The sequence below is a fragment of the Ictidomys tridecemlineatus genome, unplaced genomic scaffold (genome assembly GCF_052094955.1).
Source record: "Ictidomys tridecemlineatus isolate mIctTri1 unplaced genomic scaffold, mIctTri1.hap1 Scaffold_584, whole genome shotgun sequence".
Classification (NCBI taxonomy): Eukaryota; Metazoa; Chordata; class Mammalia; order Rodentia; family Sciuridae; genus Ictidomys; species Ictidomys tridecemlineatus.
The window spans coordinates 182,946-205,637 of record NW_027523953.1 but is presented as its reverse complement, the minus strand read 5'-3'; the positions used below and the strand labels follow the sequence as shown (position 1 = coordinate 205,637).

The following is a 22,692-nucleotide window of genomic DNA, read 5'->3' as shown; positions in this document are numbered from 1 at the left end:
ATATATATATATATATATATGCTAATATGAAAATGCAAGATATAGGTAATAGAAATTAAGTAATCCAGAAGAGGATTCCATTAATCATTAAAGTATCCTTCTTTTGAAATTTGGATTTATAAAATTATAGCATAGTAACTTTAAATGTAGATACTGCAGACATTCTTAGCACCTGAATCTATTATGTTTAAGTAAAATTTGTATCAATATAAATTAGCATAAGAGACAAAATAATATCTAGTCAAATTATTTTTCAAGAGATTGCAATTAAATTGCTGGTATAAATCTACATTTTGTTCATTTTTATATATTCCATATTAATTCTAATTGTATCATTGTGATGTGTATTTATATAAAGTGTGCAAAAAATGTCTGTAAAATTTTGATCATAATTGTAGAGTATGTATGATGGCGTTGATTAAGAATGTCTTGTTTGTAATCAAATGCTATTTATTTGAAATTTTCAGGAAGATAACTAAAGTCTTAAACTTTTTTCTTCCCATGTAGTACTCACTAAAAAAAAAAAAAACCTTTTTGTATTTAGGTATTTGCATCAAATTGCTGAACAAGAATAATAGCCACATTAAATCAACAATTTTAAATGATTATTTGGGGGGGTTTTGGGCATATAATTTTTTAGCTCTGTTTATGTCCCAAAGTAGAAATATTATATTTACTAGAGCTCTTCAGATATACTTTTGTATATTGTAAAAACAGGAGAGCAAATTCAATTTCACAGAAAATAAACATTTATACTATTCTGTATTACACACACACACACACACACACACACACACACAGAGACTGGTTGTAGGTTAGCATAGAGTGCTGTCCTAATGTGTGGAAGACCTGAGTTTGAGCCATTCCCAGCACAGAGGGAGAAGTCAAACTCATGCATCTGTAGACTTGTGTAAACACCATTAACAATTGTGTGCTGTTTTCCAGAAGCATACCTTGAGATTGTCCCAGAAAGGGCAAAAGTAATAGGTTGGCAAAGTTGTACATATGACCAAGTGGCATGGAAAGGACACTGGGTACATTTTTATTACTACCTTAAAAAGAAATCATGGTGAGAATTATTGCTAGAAATGAAAACAGACATTTAATTATGATGAAATTAGGGAGTTCAAAAGAAAAATAAAATAATTATGAATTTATATGAATCTAATGACATGGCTTTTAAATTTGTAAAGACCCAAATGGAAAATAAGTATAAGGAAAAATAAACCAATTTACAATGTAACCATACATATCTCAACTATTACAATAAGCAGTCATATCAGTCAATGAAGATGTAGAATCTGAACAGTATGATTGATAAACTTACAGAATACTGCACTAGCTATTGACAAAGTACACAACTGTTTGAAGTGCAGGTGGATCATTTGCCAAATTTGGACATGGTCCATGTATAAATTTCAAAGGTTTGAAATAATTTAGTAGTATATTCTGACCATTATGGAATTAAACTAGAAACCAATAATAAAAAGATAAACAAAACCCATGACTCTATGAAAAGAATGAGTTAATTACAATGAAAATTTAGAGAATTTTTAAAATGAATAATAATGGAAAAATGAAACATATCTAAAATTACAGATGCATTAAATATTGTTTATAGTGGTTTTGGCCCAAAATACAGAAGAATGACTAAAATAATTGACTATTTCAAGAAGATAACAGAAAGTAAATATTAAACACTGAAAAGTGTAGAAAGAAGAAATAATAAAGAAAACAATTTAATAAACTGAAAAGAGACATAAGTTATCAAAGTCATTCCACTGATTCTGAAATTTCCTGGAAAAGTAGTTTACCATCTCTCACATAAGAAGTGGGAAATATGAACTCTCTATTTATTAAATAAAGTTAAATGATAATTAAAAGCATTACTGTCACAAAGAAATCCAGGCCTAGGTAACCCTCCTGGAGAGTTCTACTAAATAGTTAAGGAAACACTAATACCAATCTTAAACTCTGAGGACAGAAGTTTCAGCTGATTTTATGAGGTCCAATTAGTAACCTGATCCTAAAATATGCAAAGACTTTACAAGAAAATAAAAGGTTGTAACATCCATTATGGATGTAGATGTACAAACACTTTGGAAAATAAGAACAAATCAAATTCATCAATATATCCCATATTACAATGAGGTTGGGATTCAAATATCAATTATATATTCACAAAACCAATTATTACGTGTCACCATGTTCAGAGAGGAATAAAAAAATGGCACCATAAAATGTTTTTAAAAATTTAACACCCATTTTTTGTAATACTAGTATGTCAGTAAATTAAGAAAACTTCATTAAACTGGAAGATATATCAGCAAAATGGAAAACCAATGAAATATTGAATTCTCTCAGTACAATGTTGAATACAAGTATTAAAAGTGGACACTTTTAGGGCTGGGGTTGTGGTTCAGTGGTATAACACTTGTCTAGCATGCTTGAGGCACTGGGTTCAATCCCCAGCACTACATAAAAACTAAATTAAACAAAATAAAGGTATTGTATCCATCTACAACTAAAAATACTTTTTTTTAAAAAGTAGACACTTTTAGAATTAAAAAGTGATGGAGCTGGGGTAGTAGCTCAGTGGTAAAGCACCTGCCTGATATGTGAGGCTCTGGGTTTGATCCTGAGCACCACATATAAATAAATAAATTTAAAATATTATGTCCATCTACAACTACAAAACTATTTTTAAAAAGTGAGTGAAGCAAAAACATTTCTCAACATAATTTACTGTTACCCTTTTATATGTCAGCAAAAGGTAATTGTAAAATAAAAATTTTAAGTGAATCCACCTAAGTCATATAATAAAACATCATATATCTGGAAATAATTCCAATGAAAGATGTGCAAATCTTTACACAGAAAATTGAAAGCATTTTAAGAGAAATAGTGATAATTTTTAAAAGGAGAGATGCCATCTATGTTCATGTACCAAGAGGCTTGGCATTACAAAAATGGCACTTCTTTCCAAATTAACGTATAGATCACTGAAGTTTCAATCTAAATTTCAGTGGGCTTTCTTTTGTATGTGAAAATTGACAGCTGATTGTGGGCATCACAGGAAATGAGGAGATGTACTATTAAAAATATAATATTGAAAAACAAATTTGGAGTCTTTGTCTACCACAAGTTGAGACTTATTCTATCTCAGAGATAGAAAAATAATCCCCACTAGAAAAGAATTTTGAAGTAGATCTTTGAGTTACTTTCTTGACACATCATTACCTGGCCTTCAGGGCAGTGGTTCCTCAGTTTGGAATTAGTGCAGGGTCAGCTGGACAGCTACCCAGGATGGAGAGACAACCCTTGGATCCTCCCTACCATCCCACAAAGAGACAAATGACCAGGTGAGTTCTGGCTCTCAGGTGAAATGTAAAACACTGACCTTTCTAAAAACAAAAATGCAGGAGAAACTTCCTGATGGAACACTGCCACAATAATCAAAGAAAGGATTGGTAAATTGTACCCTGCTTAAGATGGTCCATTTATCCAAGGTGCTGGTAGGAGAGTAAGAAGGTGAGTCTCAGGCTGGAGTAGACATTAGCAGTGCACATATAGGGCAGGGCACCCAAAACCAAAAACTTGAGTCATCAGACAAATTGGGGTAAATGGAATGAATGGTGACCAGGGTGGCTCAGAATGCCTGTGGCAAGCAGAACCTGTAAAATGTGGAGCTTGCCATGCAGATTGGGTGTCCTTAGGTGTTGTGAGTCAAGTTACCCTGATCTGTCACCCTTCTGTGGCCAGGCTAGGGCATGGTACTGACTCCTATGGCTGAAGCCCACTCCATGCAGCTCTGCAGCCCCATCCCAGGACCTCAGCCTCCAATTTCCTGGACAAGCAGGAGAAAATGGAAGTGGGATAGAATTGAATGGAAGTGGGGACTGAGTTGACCAATAGCATCCTATAGTATATCCAAGCCCTCATTAGCTTGAGTTTCAAATCAGTAACATTGATACTTCTTCCAAGTCCTAGTTAGCATAAATATGGACCAATGGCAGTGAATCAAGTGCTATATCAGCCCTGAGACTAGCAAACTTAGATTTTTATAGTGCTCACAGCAAGACTTCCAGACTTGCTTTTGCTCTTGCCCCTGCTTCTGCGTGTAGTGAGAATAGGTAAATCGTTTTTTTCCTTGAAAAGACCAGAGTACAGGTAAGGGAAAAACACAAATTACTGCAATCAGATATCCATAGGCTCAAAGAGCCCATGAAATATAACTGAGGCACTACCTTGCCATCTCCCAGCCAGTGAACACCAGCCAGGTTTGTTAAGAACATTGGAATGATTTCTCTTTCAATAATGCACCCCTTTGTGGTTGTCACATGTCCATTAAAATCCTGCAGCAGTTCCCATCAATACTTCATTTACTTTATTTTGTTCATTAATTCTCCCAGAAACCTAAGTATTCACCATGAAAAAAAAAATCCCAGATTTGCCTAAAGAGGGCTGTGGAAATAGGTGTTTTAGGATAAGTTCTGTTGTTGTATCTTAATTGCTTATGAGGAAGTGTTATGACCCTGCATTTTTGCTACTTGTTTTCATGTTTCTGATATATATATTTTTAAATTTTAGATCTTGTTGCCTCGTCATCCAGAGAGGGTAAGAGTAAAACTAGCCGAGAATATCCAGGAACTGTGGGTTATGAATAAAATTGAAGTTGACTGGCAGTATGTTCAGGTACATGATGTTAAAATATATTTTCAGATTCTTTTAATTCATCTTAATATAAACCCTTTTTTTCCTTTGTCCTGCTGTGAGATGTCATGAGTCAATTGGTTTGATTTTTTCCAGCATATTAATTTTGCATAGGTTTTACTTTCACTTTCTAGATGGACTGAGATTATTTGTAGACTCATTTAAGGATGGATCAGTTGCCAAGTCATTGAAAGTTATCTGTCTTTGGGGTGAAAGTTATACTTTAAAATGGGATTAACAGACAATGGGCAGCAGAGATTTCTGAGCCATTTAAATAACACCTCAAGCCTGAAGTAAAAGAAATAAGTCAATCTTATTTCCTGTGTCAAATCTTCATCTCCTCTTATTTTCAGCTGTACATAGTAGTCCAATATCTGTGATTAAATGCTTCCAAATGCTGATTTTCTAAAGATTTTAGTTCAGAATATTTCAGTACATTGAAAGACCTGTTTTTAGTAGGACCTTGTTAATATTCTCATTTTTATAATATTGTTATTCTAAATATCCTAAAGTTTGTAGTATTTTGTTGTACTTGATTGAACATACAAATTGTACTTCCAAGTAATAGTCTATTGCTATGATGTATGAATGAAGAGCATTTATTACTAATGTTAGTATCAGCTACTCCACACCACTCTGTAGTATGCCTCTGTAGATGGCTTTGTACTCTCACAGAATATCAGGTTGAGTTGTCATTACAGAGCATGGTTATGAGATGTTATTTGTTTATCTGAAGACGTAGCTGAGGCTCTTTGCAGACTTGTTAAATGCTAGTCCTATAGCTAGTGAGTAGCATCTATCGTGCTGCAACCCAGGTTTTCTAACTTACAGTTGAGAACTGGTTTTCACTACAAAACTTGTCAAAGCATGTCCAGAAAATGAGATCCTTGCATTAACCAAACAACAGTTAGATGTTTATTACATCAGAAAACACTTAATTGTTATCTAGTTTGGTGTTGTGTGCATTGACTCTTAAAAATTGAGAAAGTGGATAAATGCTTAATAAAAAGAGCCAGCAGTTAAAATCAGTAGGAGAGATTGTAAATGTGTAAATTATTGATTGCCAGAGGAATTAGATAATATTCACCAAAAGTTTCAAGATTAAGGAAAGATGATTATAGGATAAGAAGATTGAAAAAGAGCTCATAGAGAAAAATAAAAGAGCAACTCCCATGCCCCTGTGGTAAGTGCAGCCATTCTCCGAAGCTGTGCTCAGTGAAGACACTGTCCTTTGCAAGCTCAAAAATTACCTCAATAGTTATGCTTTGCAGTGAATTATTTGTTATGTATCTTCTTCAAAAACTGAGGGAAAGTTCCCATGACTGTTACTCTGGTTAACTTTGGTTCAGTTCCATTCAGTGTCATAAGGGCTCTTCCTGCTGTACTCAAAGCACTCTGAGTTTCCAGATTCTGAACTGCAACAGTTGCCCAGAGACACACACATATAACACATAGCCTATTGCCTCAAGTTACTATTTCTTGATCCAAGATGCTTTGAAGGAACTTGAGCTTCATGTGGCTCCAGGAAGTGATTGAGCCCTGGGTCCCTGAAGTCCTGCTGCAATCTGCCCATTTCATGGGCTGTGCTCCATAAATACTTCCTTGTGTTTTCTCAGGACCCCTTCTGGGCAAGTAAAGTATTCAAGGGTATGTGTGTCTTTAGGAATTTTGCTTAGCTGTCTGGTGTGTTAAATTGGTAGTTTTCTGCATAGATTTTGTAGTTGATATGGGATATATTTCACAGGAGCATCATGTAAGGGCTCTGTGTTATAGAATAACACCAGGCAGGTCCCCTCTGTTATTTATCTGTCCCTTTAACATTTATTGCTTTCCTTCTGCTAGCCTGGCTGTGCTTGGTACTGGGGACACAAATTCAGAAAGACCTTGGCCCAAAGGTGCTCTGTTTACCTTTTAGGACCTTTCTGGTTAGCTCAGCAAAGACACTCAAATAGTCCCAGAGAGAAAAAGAATACATAGGACTTTTCTGAGAAACTAGGAAGCTTCAAGGAGATAAATGTTAGCCCTGAGTATAGTACCTGTTGGCAGCAGTCAGCACAGGACCAGATGGTTCACTTTACAGATGCTGGTTCCTGGGCTGAGGAACCAGCATCTGTAAAGTGAGAAGGGGAAGGAATTGGGCATTTGCACTGGCTTTTAAGTAGCATAGAAGAGAGGACCGTGCTTTGTACAAAGTAGTGGGAAGTCTAGCCACTCAGGTAGAAGTTATATCACAAAGGACTTTGGGCAGTGTGCTTTTATTCTGTAAGGGGTAAGAGCTTAAAGAATGCTGAGGAGGGAGATAATATTCTCAGGTCCCTGCACTGGGGAAGCTGTACTATTTTGCCCAGGGGATAGGCAGTAAGTGTCGCCACTCTGCCTGGCCTGGGAACAGAGGGCATGATTGCAAGAGTTGGTTCAGAATTCAAGAATGCCACATGAAAGGGTAGGTTGCTGTTTCATTCCAGACACCTGAGAGGACAGTGACATTCCTTCTTCCCTGAAGCAAAGGTGAAGGTGGAGTTCCATGCAGGGATTACCTTGGGACTGACACACATTCACTTTTTATTTAATATTTAGATCTAGGATTAGAGCTGTTTTAAAACACAGTTTCATGTATAAGTCCTATACCTTTATAATGATTGAAGAAAGAAAAGAATGAAGCTTTTATTTCTAACTTGGTAATATATTAAGACTTTTAAAAAGTCCTCATTTGTGTTTGCAAAATTTTTCTTCAGCACTTAGAGAAACTGGTCATTATTTCCATGGAGGAATGTGTTTCCTAACAGCATATGGCTGTCATCCAGTGCCACTATGGCACTAATGCTATAATTTTGGTCTCTAAGAAGATAGAAAATATAGTTACCAATGCAAGGATAGGGGATGTCTTCTTCACTCCTAATGCCATGGCTGATAAGTTGGTCCTCTGTAATCTTTGTTTTTGACATCTATGTACTCAACGAACTGCAGATCCAAAATATTAAAGAAAAATGATTTCATCTTCACTGACCATATGTGGACTCCTTTTTTGTCATGATTTCTAAACAATATAGTGTAACATCTATTTGCCTGTTAACTACTTTCCATCAGACTAATACAATAATTTAGAGGTAATTTAATGTATCCAGCTGGGTTCTATCAGATTATATGCAAACACTGCCATTTTAAAGAAGGAGCTGGAGCATCCATGGGCTTAAATATCCATGAAGAGTTCTGGAATAAACTCTCTGTGTATTCTGAGGGACAGCTATGTACACTTTCAAGGATTACAATGAAAACTGGCTTTGTTAAGCTAACCGGTTTTGTTAAGGCAGTAGAGTGATTTGTGAGAGTATAGATGACTTTCAAGGGATGAAACGAACATAAGTATAGAATAAGTCAATCATGTTGTTTATTGATGTCTCTAATCAAATTAGAGCTAAAAAGAAAAAAAAATATTCCTGTAATTAAAATTATGTAATTACCACACCCTCTTACACAGGATTTGTTTTAGTTTATAAAACTTGTTAAGTGTCTGCCATGCATCAGGCACATTCTCGGTGTTTGGAGAAAATCAAAGAACAAAAGACTGGGGTTGGGGTTGGGGCTTATTGGTAGAGCACAGTGCTTGCTTTGCATGTGTGAGGCACTAGGTTCCATTCTAAGCACCACTTAAAAATAAAATAAAGATATTGTGTCCATCTACAAATATTTTTTTAAAAAGAACAAAAATGCAAATCCTTGTTCCTTTGTTCTTCTCTTACAAGTGCAGGGAGACAGACAATAAACTAACAAATAGATTGGGATCTAATCTGTTAAAAGTGTTGAGTATTTTGGAAGAAAAAATAAAGGAGTAAAATGGGTGGGCATACTGCCCTGTGAGCAAGACTAGTGAACCTCATGGAGAAAATGAGATCTGAGCAAATGCTGGAAGGAGTGGAGTGAGCAGTAGTGTGGGCATCAGGGGAAGAGTATGCATGGCAGAGGCCCACGTGAGCTTGAGGCATAGATGGGTGTAGAGAGCAGGGAACACAGAGGATGGTAGCCCACTACTAACACTTAATCTGATGAGGGCCTGGGATCCTGAGACAGCTTCCTTTGGCACAGTCCTGAGTGCTACTTCTTGCTCTAGGTCTCTACTCACCACCTGTTGAAGCACCATTGCTTGTCTGATGCCTTAGAGTATTTTATTTCCTGTCAGGTCCCAGGTTAGAGATGACGATAAGAGACAGCACCCTTGTCTGGTAGAGTTAGTTTTCCAAGCTGCCTGAACAGGCACACAATGACAACTTCAATCTGTCTCATTTTTCAATCTGTCTCACCTAAAAAAAAATACAAAAAGGAATGTTTTACTTTAACTTAGCTATGAAGTTAGTTGAATTCCAGCTAGAACTTTCCATTAATGTGTAGGTGGATTGGATGGATATTTGCTGGGAATTTTGCTCTAACCCTGTTATGTTCTGCCTTTTTGCTTCATGTCAGCATTCCCCAAAGGTATCCTCCAGGTATTGATGATGTTACAGAACATGGAAATTTTGTGATCCAATGGATTTCCACTCTGAGTGTGGGTCAGAGATCAGGAACCAGGCCAGTCAAAACTGGTTACTGGTCTGTGACTAAATGAGTAGGGATATTAAGAGTAAAGGATTAAACATTTTATACATGTTGAAGGGAGAAATTTAATCCTATTAAGCTAATAACTTGAAATGGTGAGTATGTATCCTTTATGTCTTCATTTTGAAATGTTAATTCTTCTAGAAGTTTTATTGTATTTTATTAGAGATGAAGACCATGATGGAACTGGAAATTTAAAACTACTACCTTGTCATGGGTGGTTTGAGAAGTACTGATCTGACCTGTTTAAAGGATGCTGAGTTCAAAGGGTTAAATAAGTGTCATTTTTACTTCACACTTTTCACATCTGTGTACTGTCAGTAGCTAGAAAGGGTAGAGTTAGCCTTTCCTGTGTCTAGGCATACTGAGTCACAGCACCCTATTTAGAGAGTCTTCTGAGACTGTCTGTCTAAACAATAGTCTTTTCTTTTGGGAAGAGCTCTGATGGGAAGAGCTTTTTTTAAAATCATCTCACAAAGGTGACTTTGCTCTTCACTGGCTTTCTACCCGTGGATCTCTTGAATTTGCTCTCCCTTTGCAAAGGTAAAACTGGGGCTGGGTAGAATAAATGAATACACATTCAAATTTATGTAAAAAGTTTAGAAAATTATTTTGAAAAGTCTGTGACTTTTGTCCCTTTCATTTTTGATGTCTTGTAGAACTAGTTTTGTTCAAATAGGTTACTCACCATGTACATTTTGGTTTGTTATTTTGGTTTCTGTTTTGCTAATGATAAAGAGTTATTTTCACTAAAGCCATTTTACCAAGGACCCAAAACATAAAACTTAAACAAACAGTGTTTCAGATTCTAGAATTTGAGAAATAAACAAATTGGGCACAGACTTTGTCTGTTCAAGTAGTTTGTTTGTTTTGTTTTGTTTTGGGTTCTGGGGCTTTTACCAGGAGACACTCTTCCATTTAGCTACTCCCTCAACCCTTTTAATTTTTGAGAAAAATTCTCTTTAAAGTTGGTCTTGAACTTGTGATCTTCTTGCTTCATCCTCAGGGTACCTGGGGTTAGAGGTGTTCCCAGTTTCTACTAGTAACTTAAAAGAAGGAGGAATACATACCAATCAAGTAACTTATTATTCTACGAAAGATGACACATGACAGGTATGCCTGTATGAAGAGTGCACTTTGTCTCAACACTGGGCTTTTGTATGTAGTATGTCCTATATTTCTCTGTGTCACAGAAGTTTGTCCATTATGCTTAGTAATTCTTTGAAGCTCATAATCTCTCCATCTTTTACAACATAATTTGGTTAAATCTGAGCTACATTCCTGTAGTTTTAGTGGTCAGAAGCTAGGATCCAAAGAGTAAGCCCTGGAATGTACACACCATATTTGCATGTAGTATGCTGAGCCCTGCCCACTGCAAATAATCCACTCTCATTGATGACAGCTACTGGTGGATGGTTTGATTAATGACTAGCTATGTAAACTGTAGTGTATTTCCCTATACTGAATACTAACACACCTTTTCATGTGATAATTCTTAGCATTTCTTTGCAGATATTTCATAGAGATACATAGTGTTTATTTATATGGTTTTGTGATGAAAATAATTCTACTAGTATTTAAAAAAATCAAATTAGAGGGGTAAAGCCCCTCCTTCTCCCAAATTTACACCGTGTTCATTTCCACTATGCAAAGGATGTAGGGTGATTTCTGTTTTCTTTTTGTTTGTTTGTTTGTTGTTGTTGTTATTCTTGTACTGATTTGGCAAGGGCCCCAGCAGAGTAGATGAGAGAACAGTCTCTGGCACTGGGCAGCCTGGTGTCAAGGACTAGCCTCCACCAAGGTGATCTTCCTCAAGTAACACAGCTTCACTGATCCTACACTTTGTTCTCCTTGTTCAGTGGCAATATTAGTGTATCTATTTCTTGTCATGATGTGGGGGCTCAATGACAGCATTATGTTGAAGCCTTTGGCATCACCTATGTACAGCAGAGCAAGCACCATCAAGGGTTTCTGCTTGCTGGCTTTACAGTATATCTCAGAGGGATTAACAACTTTTTTCATCGAATCCTGAGAATTAACAAACCCTCATTTTAGATGAAGGGGTGATTTAATCTAAATATAACATGGTACTCTTTCTGTGGCTTCCTCCCATGTAAATTGTAAGCATATGACTTACTTTATACCCAAACTATCATTTGCATATTGTAGAACAACATGAAGTTCTGACATCTCCTTCGGAACAGCTCAGATCACTAGAGTATGCAACCAGGTGTCCCTGAGTGGACCACCTAGCTCAAGATCTAGTATCTGGTCTCCTGTTCAATTGATACAATATTGTTCAAATTCCAGGTCTTAATTTCTGAATCAATAAGTCATGGTTCAAAAATTAGTATTATAATGGTGTTTAGCAACACACAACATACTTTTGTAGAACACATTCTTTAGAAGTTAACACATAGTCAGTGATGTTCTCCTAGCTGAGTATTTTTCCTTGAGTGCTAGTTGTAGGATTGGTACATACGTGGGGGTAGGAGAGGGAGGAATGAGGGAGATAGGACGGTGGAGAAGAGTGATACAGAGGGGGAGAGACAGTATGTAAGGGCAAGTTGTTATTGCTATCTATAGGAGCAGGAGGTCCTCCCTCTGCTCCCTCTTCTGTACCTTTTTCTTTTTTTGGGGGGGGTCTCTTTCTGGCAGCAATCTTCCCAGTCCTGAATATTGTGAATCTTTATGTTTAAACTGGGGCCTTTGTTCTTCTTGAGCTAACTCTCTGCAGCTGTTCTCATCATGCCATGATTTAATTACCACAGAGTTGCTCAAAAGTGCCCCAGTGTTTATCCTTAACACAGACACCTGCTTTGAGGGCAGGAGGTATGCATCCCAGTGTTCCTCAGTGTATGATGAAGCAGTGTCACCTGAAGGCTCTTCATTAGCTGAGCTCATGGGCCACTTATCTGGCTGCCCAGCCAGGAACCCTGAGTCATTCTGGATACCTAATTTTGTCTTAACCCTGTGTCCAGCCCATCATTAGTCCCTCCAAGTATAGCTCCAATCTGTCCCTCCCCACTACCCCCATGTAGACTGTCACCAACTGTCATCCAGACTACCCACAGTCTCCTAACTGGTTCTCCCACCCTCTCTCTACATTCTGCACTTGGAATAGCACATTTACACATGCAAATATGTGCCCCCACACACAGGTTGCTTAAAACCCTTCAGTGGCTTCTCATTGCTCTTGAACCCCAAATTGTCACAGGAGCTGCAGGCTGTTCTACATCTGTGTCTTACTCTCCCTTCTTCCCTGTCTTCCAGCCCCCATGACCTCCTCCCGTGAGTTCACTCTTTGCTGCCTTGTCTGTTCTCTTTCCCTTCACTAGAAAGTTCTCTGCCTAAGGTTCATACGGCCTCTTTCCTTCTTACACTGTTTCTACTTATGCCACTTCTTTGGTAGGGATTTTCCCACCACTTCTTGTCCTTTTTTACAGCACCATACAGAATTTTTATAGTTCTAATTTCAATACATAATCTTTCTTGTCAAAGTTATTCAATATTTGCCTTTTCTGTGAGACTCAAAACTTCATGGAGGCAGATATCGTGATTATTTTTATGACTTAAATTTTTTTAGAGCAGCTTTAGTTTTCCAGAAGAAGTTGAGGAGGAATGTAGAGGTTACCCCATGCCATGCAAGGCCCCATCATCCACAGAGGTGTCTTTGTTACCCTGATGAACCTGCATTGATGTATCATTAGCACCAGGTGTTCAAAGCAGGGGTTCAAAAGCACAGTTCTGATGTGAATTCTAGCATGGTGTTCTCCACACATTTGTCCAGATGACTTCTTGCTCACATACTGCAAATATTCCCTGAACATTGATTTTATTTTTTTATCCTTTTCCATGTCCTGCTTCTTTGAATTTCCCTCCATTCTGATTTCTGATGCTGCAGAGCAAACCTGGTGTCTAGGACTTGGTTCTCTCTTCCCTCACTCATGGCTTCTAATCACCTTTTAACCCCTACTTCTTTTCTATTTTCAGTCCCCTTTTAAATGATACATTTTTTTATTTAGAAAATACATTTGGGGGCTAGGACTGTAGCTCAGTGGTAAAGCACCAGCCTTGCACGTGAAAGGCGATGAGTTAAATCATTAGACAACAAAACAATAAGTAAAAAGATATTGTGTCCATCTGCAACTAAAAAAAATAACTAAAAACAACAACAACAAACACGTGGGTATCTATTCCTCTATCAAAATCTCAATTGATATTGATCCATCCAGGCAGATATATGTCCAGATATCTCCATATACATGATATTTAGATAGGTAGGTAGCTACACAGGTAGCAGGATGTGGTGTATGTATTCAGTGTAAAAAGTCATTCATTACACTGTTTGAAATAGCTGAAAACTGAAGATCTCCTTGAAGATAATGAAAAGAAAACATGGATGCAGTTGACGCTGAAAATCAAGTGGAACTGGAAGAAAAAAAACATGACTTTATTAATCAAGTGTTGGAACTCCAACACAAACTTGAAGATCTGTCTGCAAGAGTAGTTGCAGTTAAAGAAGAAAATATGAAGCTAAAATCAGAAAACCAAGTTCTTGGACAATATATAGAAAACCTCATGTTTGCTTCTAGTGTTTTTCAAACAACTAACACAAAAAGCAAAATAAAGTAAGAGATTGGTTTCCCTTCTGTTTCATGGGATTTCTGCTGATCATTTTTTTTCTTTAAAATTTGGATAGATTCCAAAAGTTACAGTACCTTTGTTTGTGGCTTCATTGAATATTTATGAAGATAAAGGCATATCTAGGCAAAATTAACTGGATAGCAAGATACTTCCATGAGTTTGTGTATTATGTTAGTCTGTGAAAATGGGCAAATATATTGTAGAGACTTTATAATTAGAACTGCGTATATTTATGAGAATTGAAGAGGAATGTTTTATCAAATTTGCTTTCACATATAGGTTTAGCACTGTCTTTTATTATATAGGCTTAGTAAAATATATAAGAAAATAACCACCATGTTGTGGAAAAGTGACCAAAATCATGTACTGAATGCACAGCTTTATGTTCTCTGTCCACCATCTTGTGCCTACCATTTCCCTTCCCCTAAGGGAAAGAATATTTCAAATTTGTAAAAGAAATTTTAATAGTTAATTATTTATGAGAGTAACCTGACTCTAATTGTTGAAACTCAACCAAAATAAAATACTCTCTTAGCTATGGCTTTTCCTGTGTGATATTTAATAATAAGAGAAGATTGCTGGTTTCTCTTTAAGCAATTGAAGATGAACTGAAACTATAAAAATGGTCTCATACTGGGAAGATTTGTTTAAAACTACCTTTTGCACAAAATAACCCACTTGTTACCTAAAAAAGATAGGAGTTCTTATCATGTGTGTGTTCAAGATAGAGAATCTTGAGAAAAAATAGAAATGGGACAGGAAAGAACTTGGTAAGTACTAGTAAGCAACTCCAAATGCTTTCACTCCAAATTTGTGTTCTTTCTGGAAGAATAGACTTTTGGCAGACAAAAGATAAAGTTATTCTAACTTAATGTACTTTCATATTTATGTAAGCCACCTATTAGGGAGATCAATTGCCATTTGGTCTCAAGGACATTTACCCAGTAGATCAACTCTTGCAAATTTCCTTGAGAGAGGTTTTTTTTCTTTTTCTTTTTTTTTAAGTAACAGTATCATGAACACATGGTAGAATATACATGTACAATAATGGTAATTTTAATTTTAGTATTTTAGCTCTTTATTCTACCAGAATTTTCTGTAAATTTAACCATTTAGTTTGCAGAGGTGTAGTCATTCTTTAACAATTTTTTTTAAATTTATATTTCAGATTCCTTTTGGCAAGGGAATCCATATTGGAAATAATATTAAGATAAGAGGAAAAGAGATCTACTAGCATAGCTTATGGTTATTAGAGTTGAGCTAATTTCAATCATGGAATAATCTTCTGTATTAGTGTAAGATTTGATATGTGCCATTTTCATATTTACTTTATTTAAAAGTAAAAAAAAAATGAAAATAAAATGTTTTGTTTAGCTTTAAAACAACTGACTTATACTGTGCTTTGAGTTGTCCCCTTCACAACTATTAGGTTTGGTTGTTTGGACACAAGGAAGGCACTGGTAGCTCATGTTAGCTTCTGTTTTGCAGGAATTTGTTGGCACTAGGATGTCATGTGAGTAGTTTGGATGAATACACTGAAGAAAAGGTGAAAAAAATGAAGCCCCCCAAGAAGTAAGTTGAGAGACAGGCTGTATCCACCTGCAGGGTGCAGTTGGTGCAGCCTTTGCAGATTGAGGGAGACCTGGGTGCCTTGCTTGTACTTGGCCATCCACTTCAGATTCAAAAATTCACATGAGCTGAATCACATGTGCTTTTTCATGTCTATGGTGGACAGTAGACTCTCAGGTTGCCGAGAGGAAGAGCAAAGCTCAGTGTGTGTTTGAGAGTGTTTTTAAAAAAGAGTCTTATTCCTAACCTAGTGTTTGTGTGTGTGTGAGCACTTATATCCAAATTTATGACTTTATGTGACTTTTAATTTCTTATCAATTGTTTACAATTTTATTTACTTTTATAAAGAAAACATGTTTGAAAAATAATTATAAAGTATGTTTGTTATCCCTGTTTGAAGATGAGAAAGCTAAGCAAACCCATGCTGAATGGCTCTGCCTGCAGTGGTGTGAACTGTACCTGTGGCAATGCTTAGCCTTGTAAACCTCTGCATCCTCACTACTAACAGTCCTTGAAATTACCTGCTTTATAGGAAAGTGTTAGTGCTAAATGAGCAGGTATATGATGAATGGTAGCTATTTTGTGATGTTATTATTTTCTCATTTATTCTTACTTAAATATTTAAGCCACTATTTGCAGGCCACACATTATTTTTCCCCACATTTTTTATTGGTACGTTATATTTTTATATAATGATGGAATTTGTTGTTATGTCTTTGCAATACACACAATATAACAATATCATTTGGCTAATATCACTCCCCAGCACTTCCCCCCTACCTCCACACTTCCCACCCCTTGGTCTCTTTCCTTTATAGACCTCACTTTGATGTTCATGAGATCCACTCCCACCCTTGTTTTCTTTTTTCCTTTCTAACTTCTGTGTATCAGAGAAAACACATGAACTTTGACCTTCTGAGTTAAACTTAATTCACTTAAAATGATGGTCTCTGGTTTCATCCATTTTAATGCAAATGATATTATTTTTTTCTTTATGGCTAAATAAAGAAAAATGTATATTAAAATTATGTAGATAGCCAAGCAAGGTGGTGCAAACCTATAGTACCAGCAACTTGGGAGGCTGAGGCAGGAGAATCACACATTCAAACCCAGTCTCAGCAACTTAGCCAGGCTCTAAGCAACTCTGAAAGACCCTGCCTTTATTAAAATATTAAAATAAAGTGTTGGGATTGTGCTCATCATTAAGTGCCACTGAGTTCAATTCCTGGTACAAAAAAAGAAATAATATCCTGCATAAATACCACATTTTTATCCATTTATCCATTGATGGACACCTAAGCTGGTTCCATAGCTTTGTTATTCTGTACTGTGCTGCTATAAATACGGGTATACATGAATGGCTATAGTAAGATGATTTTAATACTGCCATTCATTCTGAAGAGTTGTATAACAGGGTCATATGGTAGTTCCGTGCCTAGTCTTTTGAGAAGTACCTCCATACAGACTTCTGTACTTGCAATAATTTGCAATTACACCAACGGTATAAATGTGTTTATTTTTCTCTATATTCTCTCTACCATTTATTATTATTTGCTATCTTGATGACTACCATTCTGATTGGTGTGTGATGAAATCTTGGTGAAAGTTTTTGGTTTTCCTTTTTTAATTAGAACTTTATGGTTTTCATAGTAGCTGGATTTATCTTGATGAACTTACACATACATGAAATTTAATTTCAGATCATGAACCCTCTTTTATCTCCCATCATCCCACCCCTCCCATTCTCCATCCTCAATGTAGTTATTTGCATTTCCCTAGTTGCTGATAATGTTGAACATTTTTTCAAATGTTTATTGGTCATTTTTGTTTCTTCTTTTGAGAAATGTATCTTTGATTCATTTGCTCATTTATTAATTGTGTTATTTGATTTTTTTGGTGTTAAGTTTTTTGAGTTCTTTATATATTTTAGATATTAATCCTCCATCAGAAATCTGCTGGGGTAGTTAGCAGATTTTCTCCCATTTTTGAGGTTCCCCCTTCACTTTCTTAATTTTTTTCACTTGCTGTGCAGAAGCTTTTCAGTTTAATGTCATCCCATTTATTAACTCAATTTTTCCCTGAGCTTTAGAGGTCCTATTGAGAAAGTCACTTGTGCCTAAAAACTGGAGTATTTACCTTATGTTTTCTTTTAGGTGTTGCATAATTTCTGGTCTAATTTTTAGGGCTTTGATTGATTCTGAGTTGATTTTTGTGCAGGGAGAGGGATAAGGGTCTTGTTTTATTCTTCTACTTATGGATAACCATTTGTTTAAAAATTCTGTCTTTTCCCAGTGTATGTTTTGTTGCCTCTGTCAAGGATCAGATGGATGTCTGCAGATGTGTGGCTTTATCTCTATGTCTTTTATTCTGTACTGTTGGTGAAAACTACTCATTATCAGTAGCATGTGTGGGAATGTGGTAAATAATATCATGGAGATGAAAACAAAGTATCCCCCAACTATCTCTCTTGTGTCATAAGGCCTCTGGCTCCCCCAGATAAACATGAAACCAAAGTGGAAATGTTGTGCCTGCTGAAAATGCAGCCTTACCAGCCAGGGTCTACCCCAGCAGGCTGCACACACCAAGCTCATTGCTTCCAGAGAGAGCTGATTGAAGCTGAGTTAGGACCTTGCACACTCTTATGTTCCAGATGTGTTTTCAAAATGTGTGGACAGTCTCAAAGATGTAATTTTAAGGTATATTTTATACATTTATGTTTTGAAGCGATCCATTCTGCTCAGTTTTTAGTGTAACTAATGGTAACAGATGAGCTATCTGCCATTAGAATCTACTTAAAATCCATATGAAAACATTGATAACTGAGAATTTTACATTGTCCATTTTTATCTGAACTGTATTTCCAGTTTATTTTCCCCACTCTAGATTATATCTTTGGGTGATGTTCTTTTGTCCAGCAGTCTTTGCCTTTGAGTCAAATTGCCAGATCAGTTGCAGTGTTTATTCACATACAAAATTTTGTTATTAAAAAGCTCATTCTTTTCAGTGAACCCAAAATTGCCGCTGTTTATCACAAAAAACTCCTGTGTTATTATCTCTCTGGTGACAATCAAGTCTTTGTTGAATTTTTTTAAGAAGAAAATAATTACAAACCACATAACGTACAAAAGAATTCATTATCCTCTCGTTAGAGCCATTTATATTCTTTAAGGTTTTTGGAATGTATATGAAAAAGGCATTATTAGTGCTAAAAAGATTTTTAAAAATTAAAAAAAACCCAAACACAGCAAATAATATTCACATTTTTTTCACCTGAATAAGGAAATGGAATTATTAATTTCATGTTATTTTGTAAGCATAATATTTAATTTTTATACTGTTCTGTCTGTGTGTATAGAGTGTGCTATGTGTTTCACTAAAACCTTGAGGTACAATTTACAACAGACAGGTGCATAGTACCTCGGTTGTCAGGTTGTGGGCTAGTGTGCAAAATGGTCCACAGTGCTGTGATACCCATAGGTCCTGGATGCATTGTGCTGCCACTCAGCTGTTACCTGTGAGAAAGCTTTTGCCCATAACAGGGGCTGGGCTTCCTGGGTTGCCCAAAAAGAAAGAGTTGTGCAGTCAGTCACTGCCACCATCAGCCCTAGTTGTAATCCATAGTATGTATAATGTATGTGTGTGTGTGGTGGGGGGCTGATGGGTGGTTTCAGCACTACTAGGATGCTGGAGAGCAGAGCTGGGTCCCTGCACCTGCTGTACATGTCAACTTGTGGATGAAGGGAGAGAGGCAATGCTGCCATTGGGTGGGAGGTTCCATAACCAGCGAGCAACCTGTTGTATGGGCTGGAATAGTGCTCGAAGACAAGAGGGGATTAGAAGATGGCAGCCTTGCATAGAGGGGTGGTATCCATAGCACCTTCGACAGCAGACTTAATGTTGATCATACAGAGACTCTGTCATCTAGGAACGCATCCACTGTATGATCCATAACTGGGAATAACATGAGGATGGGGTGTCGTAGAGAGGCTCTCCTTAGTTCTTCATGAGGGTTTTAAGATGTGGGCTGAAGAGTGGTGTGTGGAACAAAGGGATACTTATACTTTATACTCCCCATAGGAGTTGGGGCAGGAGACCCTAAAAGTAGGTGGTCTGGGAGAGACTGGTCCATTTTCCACCTGCCTATAATGGATAGAGTTATGGACCTGGGTGCCTGGCAGGAGCTGCTTATTTGAGCCTGGGACAATTATAACAATCTCTGCCATAGAAGAGGGTGTAGTGTCCATGCCAGGGACCTCAGATGGGCAGTTGGCTGCTGCGTCAGGTATGTGGATGCATTAGCTCTGGAGATGGCAGATTTCCTTGCCAGAGTTGGGGGCTGGCCAATGCTAACAGGTTTGCTGGTGGAAGGGATTAAAGGAGAGCTGAGAACGAAAAAAAGAGAAGAAGGAAAAATTCACACACTTGAGGGGTGGGGATTCCATTCTGCAGGAGGCAGGCTGAAGGGGAAAGGCCCCAGGATATGAGGTGTGGGGAGGAGAGAAATGGGGGTGCAGCATCTCTTGTCAAGTGAGTAGAGTGTTGATACTTACTAGCAAGTACACCCACATTGGGACTGGGCCTCAAGAGATCCAGAGAGCAGCAGGAGCAGACAGATGAAGACAACCTCCTCATCAATAATTGGTTTGATTTCTCATTGGTCATGCAGTCATGTATATACATACAGCAATAATAATGTCTATTACACCACATCTGATTCAAATGTATGATTGTCAAGATCATTTTACTGTCATGTGTAACTAATAAAAACAAATAAAAAAATTAAAAAGAAATCAGTCAACCTGGTGGTAATAATAATAATAATAATAATAATAATAATAATAATAATAATTGGTTTGAGGGAAGATAGGCTGACAGGATCAGGGGAAGAAGCCTGGTTTGCCCATTGGTGGTGGCAAGAATAGCTGGGATCTGGGAGGCATCAGTACGTGGATCCATGGATCTAAAGTCCCTGCAGGGGCCATAAGTGAAGAGAAAGTATTCAGAGTGATGGTGCAGGCCATTGCAGTCTGTCTTACCCACCAAGGCCTCCATGTCATCCTCCATGATACTGCTTTTTTTTGGAGACTGAAACTTTTTCTTCAGGGTCCTAAGTCTTCCTCCATAGGAATACTAGGACACTTAGGAGGTGTGGCAGCTCACCTCAATGCCACTGGCAGTGGTAGCTACAGGGGGGCTTGTTTCTAGTGGGGGGCTTCCAGCTAGCAGCTATGAGTGGAAGATATCTCACTAATGGGTTAGTTGAAGACTTTCCCCTCCAACCCATCTCCTGATTCCTGGGAGCCTAGAGAACTGGGCAGAAGGTCTTCATCCAACCCTTGCTTTACCCACTTCTCTGGAGGCATGGAGCAGTCTGAGGCTTCCCAGGGAGCCCTGGTGCCTCTCATCAGGCTGCACCAAAGTCAGCACACCTGCAACAGGGCTGTGCCACCTGGGGCAGCACGGCTATCAGAGAAGTTCACTGGAGGCCCCTGGACCCTCTCTTATATGGTGTTTCCTTTTCCAGTCCCAGGAGTAGGCTCCACACAGCAATGTCTTCCTGGGTCTCTAGAGGCTTGGAGAGTTCGATTCCCTCATTGCAAGGGACACCATTTCCAAATTGTGCAGTATTTCTATTTGCTGTTTTCTTCCTCTTCCTCCATTCTCCTCCTCCTCCTCCTCCTCTCTCTCCTCTCCCCCTCCCCCTCCATTCTCCTCCTCCTCTTCCAAGTTTCGTGCCTGTGCCACCACAGCCACTTCCACTGCTGCTGCCATCAGTTCCTCTGGCTGCACTTGGGCCCTCACCTTTTTGCTTTTCTATGGACCAGGTGTCCTGAGCTGCCCAGCATGGTGGACCTGCTTCAGTGGTGAAGGCAGGACAAAAGATCTAGGCTCAAGAGGAGGCTCCTGAGGTTCTGGAGGGTCAGAATCTTCCCTTGTTACCAGTGGACAGTGCCTGCTTTTCCCTGTGGTCCCCAATAAGAGGGCAGCGGGAGGATCCACAGAGATTAGAGCGCCACCTGCAGGATAGGGCCTCTGTAGCAGCTAGTTGAACAATGCACAAAAGGATAGGTTTCATGGTGGAAGTGGTAGATGCTGGGGAGCAGGGTGATCCTGCCTAGGAGCTGGAGGCTGGCAGGTCAGGCCAATGGGCGGGCGATAAGCCAAGATGGCCAGTTGGGATGCAACAGCGCTTTCAGAGACTGCCTTTTCAGAGCACTTGATGGGAGTTATTCTAGAGAGGAGTGGAGAGACCGAGGCAGCTGGGCTAGGACACAGCCAACTTCTGTTGTGCATTGAGTCCAGTTCTTCTGACATATGGCTGGAACAGGGACGGAAAAGGGCAGGCAGGGATCTGGCGGGGAAGAAAAGTTGGTGAAGAGAAAGTTTCCATAGCAAAGGGCGAGGCCCACTGTCCACTGCTGGGCTGCATTTCTTAGTTACTGGGAACTCTCCACTTCCTTGCAGGCGTGTGGCTACTGGGATGTTAGAGAGGTGCTCTTGGTCTCCGCAACCACTGTGCCCACCACATGAAAGTCAAGGGACCAATGTCAATCGTGCCACTAGATGGTAGATCCCTACACCCATGATGCACATCACAGCATGGGCCAGAGTTGCTCTGGGAGGCAGTAGGAGACTGGAAGATGACTGCCTGGTACAGTGGGTGGGTACCCACAGCATCATCTGCAGCAGGTTTGGGAGATGATGGTGCCCAGGTGTGGGGGAGAAGGGGCAGTCTGAATGATGGTGCAGGCTTCCACAGCCATATTATTACCCTGCAAGGCCTCCACATCGTCCTCTGAGATCTAGCTCTTCTTCAGATCCAGAACCTTTTTTTTTTTTTTTTGCAGGGTGCTTGGATTTTCTTCCATAGAAACAAGATGAGGCTGAGGAGGTGGTGGCCCTCTCCTCCATACCACAGCAGCCTTGGTGCCATTGACATGGGCCAGTTCCTTTTTGTGGCCTCCCTCTAGCAGCTGTGGATGGGCAACAGCTCCCTAATCAACCTGATGAAAGATTTTCACCTAGCACTGCTCTCCTACTCCCAGGAGCCTTGAGGGTGGGACAGATTTTCTTCTTTCAGGCATTCCTTTGCCACTTTAATGGCAGCATGGAGCAGCTTGGGGTTGGCTCAGAGAGCACTGCTGCCTCTGTATCAGCCTGAGAAAGTCAATC

The 22,692-nt window shown here is 38.5% G+C and overlaps 1 pseudogene; it reads left to right on the top strand.

Annotated features, from left to right (window-relative positions):
• The first annotated feature begins 22 nt into the window (after positions 1-22).
• On the top strand, positions 23-18,799 carry LOC144374123 (short coiled-coil protein pseudogene; annotated as a pseudogene).
• Positions 18,800-22,692: the final 3,893 nt, after the last annotated feature.